Source organism: Diceros bicornis, chromosome 29 (genome assembly GCF_020826845.1).
Source record: "Diceros bicornis minor isolate mBicDic1 chromosome 29, mDicBic1.mat.cur, whole genome shotgun sequence".
Classification (NCBI taxonomy): domain Eukaryota; kingdom Metazoa; phylum Chordata; class Mammalia; order Perissodactyla; family Rhinocerotidae; genus Diceros; species Diceros bicornis.
This window is the reverse complement of record NC_080768.1, coordinates 30,522,181-30,537,255: the sequence shown is the minus strand read 5'-3', so window position 1 is coordinate 30,537,255 and position 15,075 is coordinate 30,522,181. Positions and strand designations below refer to the sequence as shown.

At 43.3% G+C, this 15,075-nt stretch overlaps 1 long non-coding RNA gene across 1 annotated transcript in view; it reads left to right on the top strand.

Moving 5' to 3' along the window:
- Positions 1-12,496, top strand: part of LOC131394014 (uncharacterized) — an 84,109-nt gene extending 71,613 nt beyond the window's left edge. Inside the window, exon 4 of the long non-coding RNA XR_009216035.1 lies at positions 11,545-12,496. This is a non-coding gene — a long non-coding RNA (uncharacterized LOC131394014). The remainder of the gene's footprint in view (positions 1-11,544) is intronic.
- The last annotated feature ends 2,579 nt before the right edge of the window (positions 12,497-15,075 follow it).

The window sequence follows — 15,075 nt, the reverse complement described above, 5'->3', positions numbered from 1 at the left end:
GGTACCAAGATCACAGCTCTTTCTGATTCACATTCCCACACCCAACCATTGTTCCTCAAGCGTACTGCTGGCTCTGAATGACTAGATCTGGAGTGTCTTCTACATCAGCCACTCATGATGCAGAAATCAGCTCTCCTATAAGAACCTCAGAAAAGCCCTTGTTTTCAGCCTTTGTCACCAGCTCAGCTACTTCCTATCCTCTTGGTTGGCTCCACTTTAGGAGGCATTTAGTCCTATCTGTAAATTAGTACATTTCCTCTCCAGAAACCACATTTCCATACCAAGCTTCATTTAAACTCTATTTATTTCTGGTAACAGTAAGCTTCCTTATTATTTTCCTCTCTTCCCAGCAAGGAATACCTATTTACCCTATATTTACACAGCTAATAGAATGAGCATATGTGATGGGGGAGGGACAGTGAATCACACAAGTGACGCTATGCAGAGCAAAAGTGATTTACCCTAATGTAATTTATGGTCACAACCTTATATAAAAGAGAGACATTTCATTTTTAGGTGTCTGTGCCTCAAATTACTTTCTGTTTGCCTCCTCCTCAACCCCAAATCCATTCTCCACTCTTTTCTGTCCTGCTCTGTGCCTAAGGGGGCTGCATTCTACAGACAGCAACACCAGGGCACCCTTGCCCAGGGTTTCCCATGAGTTTGGGCTAAAGGATGGCACCTAGAGAAGAATGCAGATTGGGAAGAGAGAGAGGCCAAGCATTCATCTCTATTCTCTTCCTGTCTCACAGCAGCTCAGCAGTGGCTCAATCATCTATGGTAAACGGACTTGTGTCCTCTTCCATTGCTCTGTCTCTCCAGGCTCCAGTGATGCCACTCTCTCCCTATGTCATTTCAGGCTCATGAGTAGTGACAGGTTTCAGTGTTGCTCATCCCCTAGCACTTCAACATCCCTTGATGGTTCTCTTAACCCTGTTTCCCCATTAAACTCTCTTTGTTAAACTCTTTTTAATGCACCATCTGTCTGCCTCATGGACCTTAATGGAGACAATGCCCTCTTGAGGAGCACCCAGATTAATCTTTGCCTTTATAGGGATGGATCTGGGTACATTTGTGTCTCCCATGGCACCAAGCATGATGACTGACCACTACAAAATCACTTGTTGTCCTAGATTGAGAAAGCTATTAATGAGGCAGACTCGGTTTTTCTGTGTGAATCCAAGGTTCCTGTTGACAAACCATACTACCAGGAGGGACTTCTGTTAGCACTGGTATTCTGATTATTGCAGGTGGGCTTGACCTTTCAGCCTGCTGGGTTCCAACTTATGGAGAAAGACTGGGACGACATTATCTTAATCACTGACAGGGGTGGCACATTGAATAGATTCAACAACCTGTCTAAAACCCAGTGCAATATCTCCGCCATCTTCCAACTCTAAATTCTAAGACACTGCAACTGATATCATTCTTTATGAATCTAGCTAGTTTGCCACTGTCCTAGAGGATGGTCCAATAGGAGTTATTCCAAGAGGACTGATGCTTCAACACCGCTACCTTCAGGGTAATTGGGAAATGAATTGTCTGCAGTTATCTTTCCATTTAGCAAGGGCAATGCTCACTCTCAGAAGTGGAAGAGCCACTGTCATCTCCCATCATCAAGAGAAACTAACCAGGTGCCTTTAGTCGAGTTTGCTGCTTTGCTGCTTCCTGGAGGCCTCCGAGATTCTTGTTTTAATTATCTTTTCTCCATATCTCATGTTCGTGAAAGAAATTTCCAACATATTTCCAAGTTATTTTAGCTGGGTATTTTCCCTGCCAATCTTAAAATCAGTGTCCCTACTCTTTGCTTCTTAATGCTTTTTTCCAATGGAAAAAAGGAGAGAAAGTATCTCAGGCTCTTTTTCCTAGGATGTAGTGTAACTGTCTCTCGGGGAAGGATTTTTTTCATTCAAACATACTTGCAGGGTCCAGAAGGGCCAGTACACGCAAATTTGAAACAAACGTTTCCAAAGCAGGAGTCCAGTACCAGCCCTGTCACACATGCCTAAAACAAATTATCCAATGGGAGCAGTACATAAATCACTCAACAGAGAGTGCCAAAAAACTCCCTTGCATTCCTTCCAGAATCTAAAACCCAAACGTTAGAGCTCCAAGCGCTTACCTAAAAATTCTGAAGGGAAAATGAACTGTGAATAACGATGGAGAAAGTGTAAGCAATTCATCCACCTGATGGGACCACCTGCTAATCAACATTCACACAGTATTTTGTATCCAGCTATGAATCAAAATTGTTAAGCTAAGTTTATGGCTTAAAAAGCCAAAGACTGCTGTCATCATCATCACTATTATTTACCAGTGATGGAGCCAGAACCTGCCGAAGTTGCTATGCTTCTTAAAGGATCTTGATCTACATGGGTTGTGTCTGATTTGGGGGTGGAGCCTGGGCCAGTTCCAGGCGCTAAGGTTAACGAGTAGTGCAGTGAATCACAGTCATAGAAAAGAAGTGCCTTGGGGAGGTGGTGGCAAGTGTTTTAGTTTCTTAACCCACTGCACGCCCACAGAAGAGAGAACACTACTTGTGCTAGAAATGTCTAAGAAAAGGTACTACCACCTTTTTAGTAAATGTGCTCTTGTACAAGACACAGTGTTTTGTGCAAAACTTTTATAAAAAGGATTTATTGAGGTAGACAGGAAATAAACAATTCTTACAGCTAAATGTCTGCCCTCCCAGGTGTAGGAAGTAAGTGGCGCTAAACATGAGGTGCTCCAAAAATTGGAAAAAGAGAAACAGGTTCAGCGATAAAACCAATGTCCTGAAATAGATTGAGGTACACAGTCTTGAACTGAACTACAAGACTTGGTTCAACATATTTATGTATTAGTTTGCTAGGACTGCTGTAACAAAACACCACAAACTGGGTGGCTTATAACAACAGAAATTATTGTCTCACAGTTCTGGAGGCCGAAGTAGGAAATCAAGATGACAGCAGGGCCATTCTCTCTCTGAAATGTGCAGGGGAATCCTTCCTTAGATCTTCCTAGCTTCTGGCACCTGCCAACAGTCTTTGATCTGCATTGGCTTGTAACTGCATCACTCTCATCTCTGCCTTCCTTGTCACCTGGCATTCTCCCCGTGTGTCTCTTTCTTCACATGGCTGTCTTATAAGGACGCTGGTTATATTGGATTAGGGGCCCACCTTACTCCAGTAGGACCTTGCCTTAACTAATTATATCTGCAACAAGTCTATTTTGAAATAAGGTCATATTCTGAGGTACTGGCATTAGGACTTCAATGTATCTTTTTTGAGGGAGGACACAATTCAAAACATAACAATTTACATATTGAAATATGGCAGGCGTAAGATTTAAAAAGTAGGAGCTTTCTTCTCCTCTGTTTCTTTTCTTTTTCTTTTCTCCCCCTCTCTCTCCCTCGCTCCCCACCACCTTTCTTTCCTTTTTTTCTTACTTTTTTTTCTTGCTTGCCTAGCCATGAAATCTTTGTGAGGAATAAGAACATAACTATCTTTGTGAGGACAGAAGCTAAGCTGATGTGCGCAAGAAAAGGGATGGCAATATCGAGAGAAATAAAATTCAAAATGAGAAAGGCAGTCATTTGTGTGATTGGGAAACCTCTGAAGATGGAAGCTAGCATAAGGTGGAATTGTGAAGAAGGGGAAAGAATATTTTGAAGTATAACGTTGGTGAGATACCTAATTTCAGAAATTCCTTGTGTTGCCAAGAGTAGCCACCCTTTGCCACCGTTTGAGAGCTCCTCGTGTCCATATCTATATTACACTTCTTGGCTTTGGATTCATGTCTGTATTTCATTCAGATGTGTCACTGTGTTGAGGTGTGCTCTATGGAGGGAAGAAATATGACAAATTTCATCCATGCTATATAAAGTATTGATCCAATGGGGAATCTTCAGCAACAGAGTCACAATACCAAAAGACAGAGAGAAGCAAATATTGGCAGTGTCCATTCAAACACAGCCCAAAGGAAAAAGAAACTTGTCCTGTGGATTTTAATTTTGTGGCTTCCCTGGCATGGTGCTCTTTGTAATAGAAAACTATATCTTATGCTTTCTTAGCTGAGAATTACTCCTTAATATCACCCAAGGACGCCCACCTATTCTGCTCCCGTGCTCACTAAGCAAATTTCTCACTCTAGCTTACTTTAGTCCTTCACAGAGAGAATGTATCGTATTGACAAAAATATTCACGTCCAGGACTTGGTAAACTCTTTCTGTAAAGGGCAATATTGCAAATACTTTAGGCTTTGTGGGCCATAGCGTCTCTGTTGTGACTACGCAGCCCTGCTGCTGTGGCCAGAAAGCCAATATGAAATGAAGTACGAAAACCAATGGCCCTGCCTGTGCTCCAATGCAACTTTATTTACAAAAACAGGTGTCAGGCAGAGCTGGCCCACAAGCCATAGTGTGGTGACCTTGTCCTAGACCATGGGACAATAAAAAAAGATTTTTTTGCATTTTTAATAAAAATTTGAATTTCTCTTTTATATATAAATCTGGTTAGTTTGGTTAACGTGCACTGCCTTTGAGAAGTAGTTTCACTTTCGATGTGCTGACAATTTCAAGACTCTGAGTGTGTAAGACTGAGGGTCAGATCTTTGGGGACAGTTAATTCATAAGTGCATTGTTACCTCACAAAGCATCATGGCAACAGCGTGCTGGTTTATCCCCAAAGAAGGAAGGATCTCATGATAGAATTTCATATCAAGGTTTTTCTGTTTTTGTTTCCTCCTCTACTGAGTGGCGCCTCAAATGTCACTGAGACTAACTAGTTTTGCAAAGAAGAACGTGAGATTTAGAAATGTGAACTGACTTGTTAAAACTGGAAGTGAGGATGAGCATCCAGGCTTCTCAACCTTAGGTTTGGTTTCCCAACATTTGATCTTTGCTGCTAAAAATGACCACAAAAGCTTGTGACCTGGGACTTTAGTCCCGAGGCAGCAGGTCTATAGTGTTGACAATGATGATGAGTAAGCAGATGGCTTGATACAAAGCAGCCAAGAGCACTCAGGCTCTTAGGACTCTTCATACTTTGTATAATGTCTCTTAAAAATATTTAATGGCGTTAAACATGTATTATCCATGTATTTTTCTAAAACCGTCTTGAACCTGTTTGTATTTTGGCTTTACTCTACTAATTCAGGTAACGAATTCCATATGTTTACTTCTCTTCTAGACAAGAAGCCCTTCCTATTTATTTAGAGCCTGTTTTTATTAAAACTGATGGTGACATAACTGAGAGATGCCCATGGTTGATTGTACCAGAAAGCTCTTAAAGTAAGAGAGCATTCCAAGGGCATCCTTTGCAAAAATAGTCTTTGGATACCTTACACAGCACATTCCTCCAAAGTAACACAGTTGCACAGTGATTTCCAACAGTTTTAGCCTTGAAACTTTGCTGAAAAACACTTGCATGGGATCTTAGATAAAATTGGTAGTAGATGCACTGGTCTACCAGTAGACCATTTAATTATTCCCCACAGACATGAACATCATATCACACATTATCTTTTTTGTTTTTTCATTTGTTTCCCCCCACTAGAATGTAAACTCCGTGAAGGAAAAGACTTTGTCTATTTATCCCCAGCCACTAAAATCATCCCTGATGCATAATAGGCATCCAATAAATATTGTTGAATAAATGAAGCAATGTGTGAGGACCTGAAGCCGAGCCTGAGCCTGAGGCTTCTTCTGTGATTCCCCTTCTCTCATCTGGTGCCAAACTTGAGGATCCTTCCTGGAGCCCTTTCTGCTCTCTGGGGTGGATTTCGATTGGTATAAAGCTTTGGTATAAAGCTTATACATGCTTTATCTTATTAGGGCCTCTCAAGAACCCTGTGAGGTTGGTAGGGTACATATTATTGTTCTCAATTTGCAGGTGAGAAAACAGACTCAGAGAAGATATTGGACTTGCTCACAGTCACATTGGTGGAAAACAGTAAAGCCATAGACCTGAGACAGCTCCAAATGCACTCACCAGAATTTCAAATTATTTTGACCACAACTTATAGGAAGAAGTGAATTTTAGATTATGATCCAGAATATACACATACACTTAAAGCAAATCTTTTACAAAAGAATGCCCCTCTAATGTAATATATTCTGATATTTTTATTCTACTGAATTTTTAAAAGTTCTAATTGCAACCGCAGACTGAAAACAGCGGTCTACTATCCATATTTTCTTGCACAATTGCCCCTTGCATCTCATCTTTTATCTCCATTCTGAAATGAAACAATAATTGCCTTCTCCTCTTGTAGGGATTCCTGGTCTTTACTTGAAGTCAGCCAGTGTGGAGAGCAGGACGGTTCCTCCACGCTCGAGTCAGAGAACACAAAACAGCCAGGACACTGTCTGAGAGGAAATTGAATGCTTTAAGGAGGCAGAGGGGGAGAGAAAATCAAGTCTGAAAGCAGGGACATTTTGGGCAGGAAACAGTTAAGAGACCACTAGATGCATCTAGCTGCCAAGACCACCACAACGTTTGTACAAAGATTAGACAGAGAACAGATGTGAAGTAACTAGAGTCCTTCAGAGTAAGATAGCAACGACATAAATTAACCTTGTCTAATGCCTGACAAAGGGACCGTGCGTTTTTTGAAGTCTTCAGAGTGAAGCCATTTTTTACGGACTCTCCAAGGTTATATACCTTGATCCAACAGAACAAGTTTAATTAGAGCCAGTTGTTTACAGGGAAGGGAAGTGAGCCCAGTGGGGGCTATAAGGGTGACTGCATAGAAAATAAACGAATTAGCCTGCACAACAGCTGAGATTTCCTTGAGTTCTCCTCAGCTGATAAGATTCCCTTCACCCCTCGAGATTACTTTTCTCTATTTTCCTGAAACTGGAGAAACAAAGAGGTGAAAACATTCCAGACTCCTGATCCTCCAGTTTGGCAGGATTTGGGTCACAGTCTCCTTCGAAGCTGCCTTTCCTGGTGGTGAGGCTACGGGGCTTATACCACACCCTGCTGCTGGCAGACGGGCCACAGTGGCCACTCACCCATGTGGCAATTCTACAGGACCAACCTGTAGGACGCAGGCTGGCCTTATCAGTGGATATGTAACCTGAGGCTCTGAGGAGGGCCTGGAGCTACAGTTCCCAAAAGATAAATTCTCTACTCAGGGGAGGCCCAGCTTGGGTAGGATTTGAGCCAGAGATGGCTTTGTTAGGGCTGTGTCCCAGAAGAAGATATGGGATTCGGCACACAACTGATGGGGGCCTGTGGACCCAAGGCCTCCGAGAAGTCCTGATCAAATGTCTATAAGAATCGGAGAAGGGGCAGGAGCTGTGCCTAGTGGGCAGCAGAGAGGATGCTAGAGTCTGGATCAGGTTCCCCTAAACATCTGTGGAATGCCTGGTCACCTGAGAAAGGAAGTAGGAGATTTAGCAAGGTTGGGGGCTGTGAAATAGAGGGGAAATAAGAGCTGCTCTGACTGAGGGCCCTGGGCTTGCACAAGTCCCTGGCTGAATGTGCTGGCTTCCAGTGGTTGGGAACTGGCTAAGGCAGACCTGGGTCCCAGAACCACGGGTTACCTTGCGTTGGGGCAGCTCTCTCCCACAGCCCCTCTCAAATGGGCTCTCCAGCCCTTCGTGGAGAGACACAAATGAGTCCAGGGCAGCCAAGGGCTGACCAGGAACCAGTGGAGCAGATCCGAGAGAGAGAACAGCTGAGGGTGTCTCCTCAGGTAGGAGAGCTGTTTCCTCTTTTTGTTCCCAGGGCCGAGTTTGTACGTGAGTGGTGGAACCAGTGTTCTGGCTGTGGACTCTGAAGACCACTGAAACAAGTCCCCACCCTAAAACGTCCGTTCCAAACTGCCTGAAACGCCACCTGAAATTTGAGTTAAACTGTGCTATTGAAAAAAAAAATTAGTCCCCAGGGAGATTTGAGAGAATTTCAATCATTCACATCTTACTATTCACTTTGCTCATTTTCGTCTAACATCAGGCTGAGGTCCTTCTAGTTGAAGGGATGGAAGACTTTTGGGGTAAGGTTGACAGTTTTGAAGTAAGGGCCATTTCTGAGAAAGGTAATCTAGAGTAAAGTCGGCTCTGAGGTCTTTGGCGAGTGTGTGTTTGTGGGGGATAGGTGGTCAAGAAGCGGATTTGAGGAAAGAAGGGATCTAGGAGAAGCCAATGAAAGGGATGAGGAAGTGCCAACAGAGCCATATTTTGCTGACCTGGAAATTGTCCCTAAGGCTTACTTTGTCCATCTGTTCCTCCAGCTCCTAAATCCACGCCCTGTGAGGCTTGAGTTTTCTTTTGCATGAGATACTCTTGCCCACGGCAGGAGTAGAACCCCTTCTGCTTCCAGCCCAATTCCAGGTGAGAGGCTCTCTAGAAGTCCTGAGAGACTTTACAGTGAGCGCTTCTGTGCAGGGACCACATCTGATTCCTGTTTGCATCACGCCCACCCAGCTTAGGAACATAGAAAGCACATCACAATGTTTGCCCGAAGACTGGTTCACCCGTGGGTGGTGTGTGTGGTCCAGGGACTTGGTTCCTGCTGTCTTTTTTCCTGCAGTGCTCTCCTTTCCCTACCATCAATAGGTGCCCTCCTAGTCTTCCCTCAAGACTCAGCTCAAATGCCATGTCCTTTTTATAGCCTTTTCTTTCTGCCTCCCTGTGATTTCTCCTGTGTAAGCACTTAACAATACATGGGTCACACTGTGTTATCATTTCTGATTTCTTTCTTAATTTTACCCACTTGACTTTGACCTTCTTGAGGTCATTTGTATCTTATTTCTAGCATATCACACAGTACTCAGCACCCAGCAGGCTCTTAGTAACCTTTTGGTGAACTGATTGGACCTTATATAAAATTACTTTCAAGGGACCTCACCAACATGCCCAGTGGTTTTGCAGCCTATGTGTGGCCAGACAAGTGCCCAGCAGAGAGAAAAACAACACCTGGGTTGGAATATGACTGGTCTGTCTACTCATTTCAGTTTGCCACCAAAGCAACACCCCCAGCTTACCAAGTCAAGTTCCCTTGATTTTCCTTCTAAACACTTTCTGAACTTGGCATCTGAAAAGGCAGGTTATTAATTCGGCGTATGAAGAGCTGACATGGATTTCTGGGCCTGCTGAGTAGTGAAGGATTTTCAAGAAATAAAGAGTCCATACAATGATTGCAAATGGAATCCATAAAATAAGAGCCCATCTGGTTGTCTATGATGAAGCTGTGCAGCTGGGAGGCAGATGTGCTGAGTTTGCCTTTCCAGTGGCACAGAGAAGATTGACAGAGGACTGAATGCATGGGGCATTTTGACTTCACATCTGATATTCTGCCTTTGGATAAATCCAGACTCTCACTGCTGAACCTCTCCAAAGGGGCTACTTGTTCTCAAGAGCTGAGGCAGTTGGTGGGACAATTTCTGCAAAAGAGAAAGACTCATTTTAAAGGTAGGGTCAGAATATGGGTCCCAGCTTTACTTAGACATGTGAGTGCAGAGTGCGGAGTTCGAAGTCCTTTGCTGGGGCCAGTCTTTATCCTTAGTTTCGGGGGGACTACCAGTGTTTTTTTCCCACAGGACTTGAAACTTGCCCACCTACCTTCCTCCATTCCTCTTTTCCTCCCTTCATCCCTTCCTTCCTCCCTTCCTTCCTTCATCCCTTTCTCCTTTCCGTCCTTCGTTCCTTTCTCTCTCTTCCTTTTTGCCTCCCTCCCTCCATCACCCTCTCTACCCCCCTCACTCTTTCATTCATTTTTTATCACAAACATTTTCAAATATACATAAATTAGTGAGAATACTATAATAAAACCCCCATGTTCCTGTCACTCAGATTCAATAATTATCACTATTTTGTTCGGCTCCTCGTATGACCTTCAGATCACAGCCTTGATGATCTCTGAGGTCCCTTCTATCTGTAATAGGGTAGGAGTCTTTCTTCTGCTCACTTGTTCCTGCACTAACTGTTGTTTCTCCATTATAAACAAGTATATCAGGGGGTAAAGGGTGAGTTGTGTATGTGTGAGGGGTGCTTCCATCCCCTCAATTTTTATCAATGCTCTGAGGCCACTCAAATAAAGATACAACCTAGGTAAAGTAATGCTCTTGCTATGCAAATGTAGCTTCAAGACAAGCTCCTAGCTGCTTCTTCCAGCTGGATGGTTGCTCCTAAGTCAGGTCTGTTTAGAAATTCTTGTGTTGCCACCAATAGTGGGCAATGTTAATGTCCAGCTTCTGGAAACCAGACATCACAGTTACTTCAGCTTCAAGAGCTGATCTCTTTTCTTCATTTTTCATTCTCGTAAGACGTCTTTTTAATTGTCTTGGTGCACAAAAGTGCTACCTAATCTTTTTTGACTCTTTCCTTTTCTTTTCCTTTCCTTTCCTCCCTCTCTCTTCCTTCTGTTTTCTTCTGGTCAAAGCAGCTATTACTGAACATTTACAATTTTTAAAGGTAGACTAAGCAATTAAAGTTCTCTAATGTATTGGTAGTATTCAAAAAATGACTTTATATTTAGCCTTTGATCTTTCCAGCCATCTGCATAGTTAAAATGCCTCTGCCTAAGCCACCCGGCATTTTTTATATCATCTTGATAGCTCATAGTTTTTGTAAATAATGTCGGTGTTCCTTAGGGAACTGAGCTACAAGAGAGGTGGGTGGGAGGTATATGCCACTTAAGTATTTTTCCATTTGTAACTTTGACTAGTCCCTGGAAAACTTTACATTAAGATATCACTGCGTGTGGCTCTTATATCTGTTAAATGTTTTACCGTCACTCATTAACTCTTTCTCAGATTGAAAACCGAGTCATGGAAGAAAAGAATGGCTTGACTAGCACTGCAACTTAGTAACTATCAAATTTAAGATCAAGGTCAGAGACAAAAGGCAGGATACAATATATGTGATATATGTATATAGGAATGTAAGTCAAATTCTATGTCACAGAAGGAACTAATACATGAGGTAGAGAAAGTCCCTCCATTAACTAAAGTGAATGTTTTTAATTTCAAAATTACTGGCTGGAGTTCCGAGTTTCACTTTTAATATGTTAATGAGTAAACTAAGATGTGTTTACATTTCTATAACATGTGTTCTACTTTGTCTCAGCTATGGACTTACAGAACTTTAGAGAAGTGATGTAACCTCTCTGGAACCTCGTTCTCATGTGTAAGCAAAAAAAAAGAGGACTAAAATATTTCCATCATTCTGTTTGCTTGACATGCGATACTTTAAAATCAAGACATTAGGCTGAGTTAATTTTGTCAGGTGCTGAGAGCTCCTAACAAGGGCATATGCATTAAAATCAAGTAATTAAGTTGCCTGGGAGCTAGAAGTGTAAACATAATCATAAATAAGAGATATGCTTATTTACCTTTTCTGCTGTGGCTATTAGCTTAACCTGCAGGTTTTAGTATGTATGCAACACACGCATGGATTTTGGATGTGTACATAGTGAGAATTTGGCCTGCTGTACATAATAAAGCAAAAGTACTTGATATTCAGCTCTAGAAAACATTGGAAGATTTTTTCCTTCTCAAATTAGCGTTACTCGGGGGAGGTGTATGACGTGCCAATTAATATGTATGCTTTTTCGACAGTTCTGCCTGGTTTTTTTGATTCAGAGCTTCGAGGCAAAATGTCAAGTCATCTGCAGCCAGTCACTTTCCGTAATTTTCCTGTTTATTCCACTGAGTGCTATAAAGTATGTTCTCAAGGCAGGTCCTACCAGTGTGCCATATGGCAGCCTCCTGTATCAGCCCTGTCACCAAGCCCTCCAGGAAACGAGGCACTGTATTGTTCTCAGGACACAAACAGCCCCACAGTTAGACAGAAACCCTTGCTTCTTTCCAAATTGCTGACTGCCAGACATCAAAGAATTTCACCAAAAAGTTAATAGTGAGGAGAATTGGGGATATTATTGAACCTCATGTTAGGAACACAGGCCATCATTCATTAATTTATTTCACGAGATTAACTGAGCCCTAACTTTGTGCCAGGAACTGTTCTAGGTGAAGGCAATATAAAAGTAAAAAAAAAAAAAAAAACACAAACATTACAAAAAAAAAAATAAAGAAGTAAAGAAATTATCAAGATACTTTTGATAGAGGTAAGCAAAGAACTGAAGTTAGGTGATGTGGTGAGAGGCTGATGGGACACTTTAGAGAGTAGGCTGGGAATGACCAATCTGAGGAAGTCGTATTAAAGCTGAGGACTGAAGTCAGGAAAGAACCAGACATGTAAAGATCAGGAAGCAGAGAATTCAAGCACAGGGGAGGGAAGTCAAGATGGCGGCGTAGGCAGACTCTGAACTCACCTCTTCCCGTGGACACAGCCAATTTACAACTACTCGTGGAAAAATCACCCCTGAGACAGAACTGAAAACTGGATGAGAGGAACTCCTGCAACAACGGACAATCCTAACTGAGGTAGAAGAGGCAGAGACTCCCTTATGGAGAGGAAAACGCCGCCTTCACCAGCCGCCAGCTTCACGGCCGCCGGGAGCAGCGCACAGGTACGCAGCCTCCCAGGAGGCGCGGGGTCCTGAGCCGGGGAGCGCCCCACTGTGGGCATTTTGTGGACCCAGCACAATCGACACCAGCGGCATAATATCTGACTTTGCTGCTACTGAAGCATTGGGGAGCACCCCCAGAAAACCCGGTTCACAAAGAAACTAAAACTGGCTCTTAAAGGGCCCGCGCGCAAACTCACCCGCTTCAGAAAGCATCCTAAAATCAACAGAAAGAAAGGTGCACAGTGCTGTGGTGAAAAGAGACTCAGCTAATAGGCCTGAGTGCATCTCGGTGAGAGGTGAGACCTCTCCAGGGACTGGGACATTGGCGGCGGCCACTGTTGTGGCCTGGTGTGGGTGTGCTGACACAGATGCCATTGGAGTTCTCCCTGGGGCCTGCTAGCCCAGGGTCTGCCCCACCCGCTAGAGCACCGATTTAATCCAGCTCAGCCAGGGCAGGCAGCCCACCCTAGAGACTGGCCCCACCCAACAACAAGCCCTCAGGCAACGTGTGGGCCTGCATAGACTGGTGACTGGATTCTCTGCAGCCTGGCAACTGAGCCGACTTTAGCGGGGCAGGGTGTGCACAAGGAGCGGGTGGAGAGTGTGGGGCAGTGGCGGAGTGTGTGGGGCTCCCGCCATAGAGAGACTGGGTCCGCTTGGGGAGGTCAGGGTGCACACACGGGGCAGGACTGTGTTGACTGTGTGTGTGGACCTGTGGGTGGCAGGGCTTGTCAGCTGCACAAGACTTGTGCTTCTCAAAGACCCACATAGGGGGTTTGCCCCACCTTCCAAAGCCTGAAACAATTGGGTGCTCCTGTGCCTGAGGCCAGCCCCATCCAGCTGCAATCCTCAGAGAGCTGACAAGAGACCTAATAGGCTAGAGGCTTACAGCAATTGTAAGGCCCTGAGCCTAACAACCTGCCATGCTGGGGGCCTACTCACTTAAAAGAAAGACTGCAACACAAATGTGGTATTAGAACTTGGAGCCAACTGTGCTGGGGCTCCCCACACCTGATAAAGAGACTGAAGGGCCCACAACAACTACAAGCAGCTGAGCATTACAACAGCTGGCCAGGAGCATAACTCGGCCTCCCTGGGTGCCTACAGGGAGAGAAAACAGGCCACAACAGAAGGACACACGTAGCCCACATAGGAGTCACCCCTGGAACACTGAGAACTGAGGGAAGCACACTGGAAGCCTCCTAAGGCATCACTTACATAAGGTCACCTATCCAAGAGCAGGAGATGTAGCTGACCTACCTAATACATAGACACAAGCACAGGGAAAGAGGCAAAATGAGGAGGCAAAGGAATACATTTCAAGTAAGGGAACAGCACAAAACCCCAGAAAAGGAACTAAGTGAAACAGAAATGAGCAACCTACCTGACAGAGAGTTCAAACTAAGAGTGTTAAGGATGCTCACTGATCTGGGGAGAAGAATAGATGAACTCAGTGAGAATGTCAACAAGGAAATGGAAGATATAAAAAAGAACCAATCAGAAATGAAGAATACAATACTGGAAATGAAAAATTCATTAGAGGGACTCAAAAGCAGAGTAGAGGATACAGAAGAACAGATCTGTGAGCTGGACAAAAGACTAGAAGAAATTACCCAAGGTGAACAGGTAAAAGAGAAAAGAATTAAAAAGAGTGAGGACAGTCTAAGGGACCTCTGGGACAACATCAAGCGCACTAACATCCGTGTTATAGGTGTCCCGGAAGGAGAAGAGCGAGACAAGGGGGCAGAGAATCTATCTCAAGAAATAATAGATGAAAACTTCCCTAACCTAAGGAAGGAAACAGACATCCAGGTACAGGAATCACAGAGAGCCCCAAACAAGATAAACCCAAAGAGGCCCACACCAAGACACATCATAATCAAAATGTCCAGAATTAAAGATAAAGAGAGAATCCTAAAAGCCGCAAGAGAATGTCAAGTTACATACAAAGGAAACCCCATAAGGCTATCAGCTGACTTCTCAGCAGAAACCTTACAGGCTAGAAGAGAATGGCATGATATATTTAAAGTGCTAAAAGGAAAAAACTTACAGCCAAGAATACTCTACCCAGCAAGGTTATCATTCAAAATGGAAGGAGAGATCAAAATTTTCCCAGACAAGGAAAAATTAAAGGAGTTTGTCACCAAGAAACCAGTGCTACAAGAAATGTTAAAGGGACTGATTTAAGTGGAAAAGAGAAGACCACAAATAGGAAAAATTATCTATTTCCATGATAAGAACATAATGGATACAAATACACAAAAAGAGGTTAGATATGATATCAAAAACATAAAAGGAGGGAGGAGGGGAGTTAAAGAGTACAGCTTTCAGACAGAGGTCAAACTAAAGTGACCATCAATTCTGTATAAAAGAAGAAAGGAACAGAGAAGGAATACTAAAACACTGAGAAAAAAAAAAAGTTAAAAAATGGCAGTAAGTACATACTTATCAATAGCTACTTTAAACATCAATGGACTAAATGCTCCAATTAAAAGGCATAGGGTGGCTGACTGGATAAAAAAACAGGACCCATATATATGGTGCATACAAGAGACACATTTCGGACCTAAAGACACTCACAAACTGAAAGTGAAGGGATGGTAAAAGATACTCCATG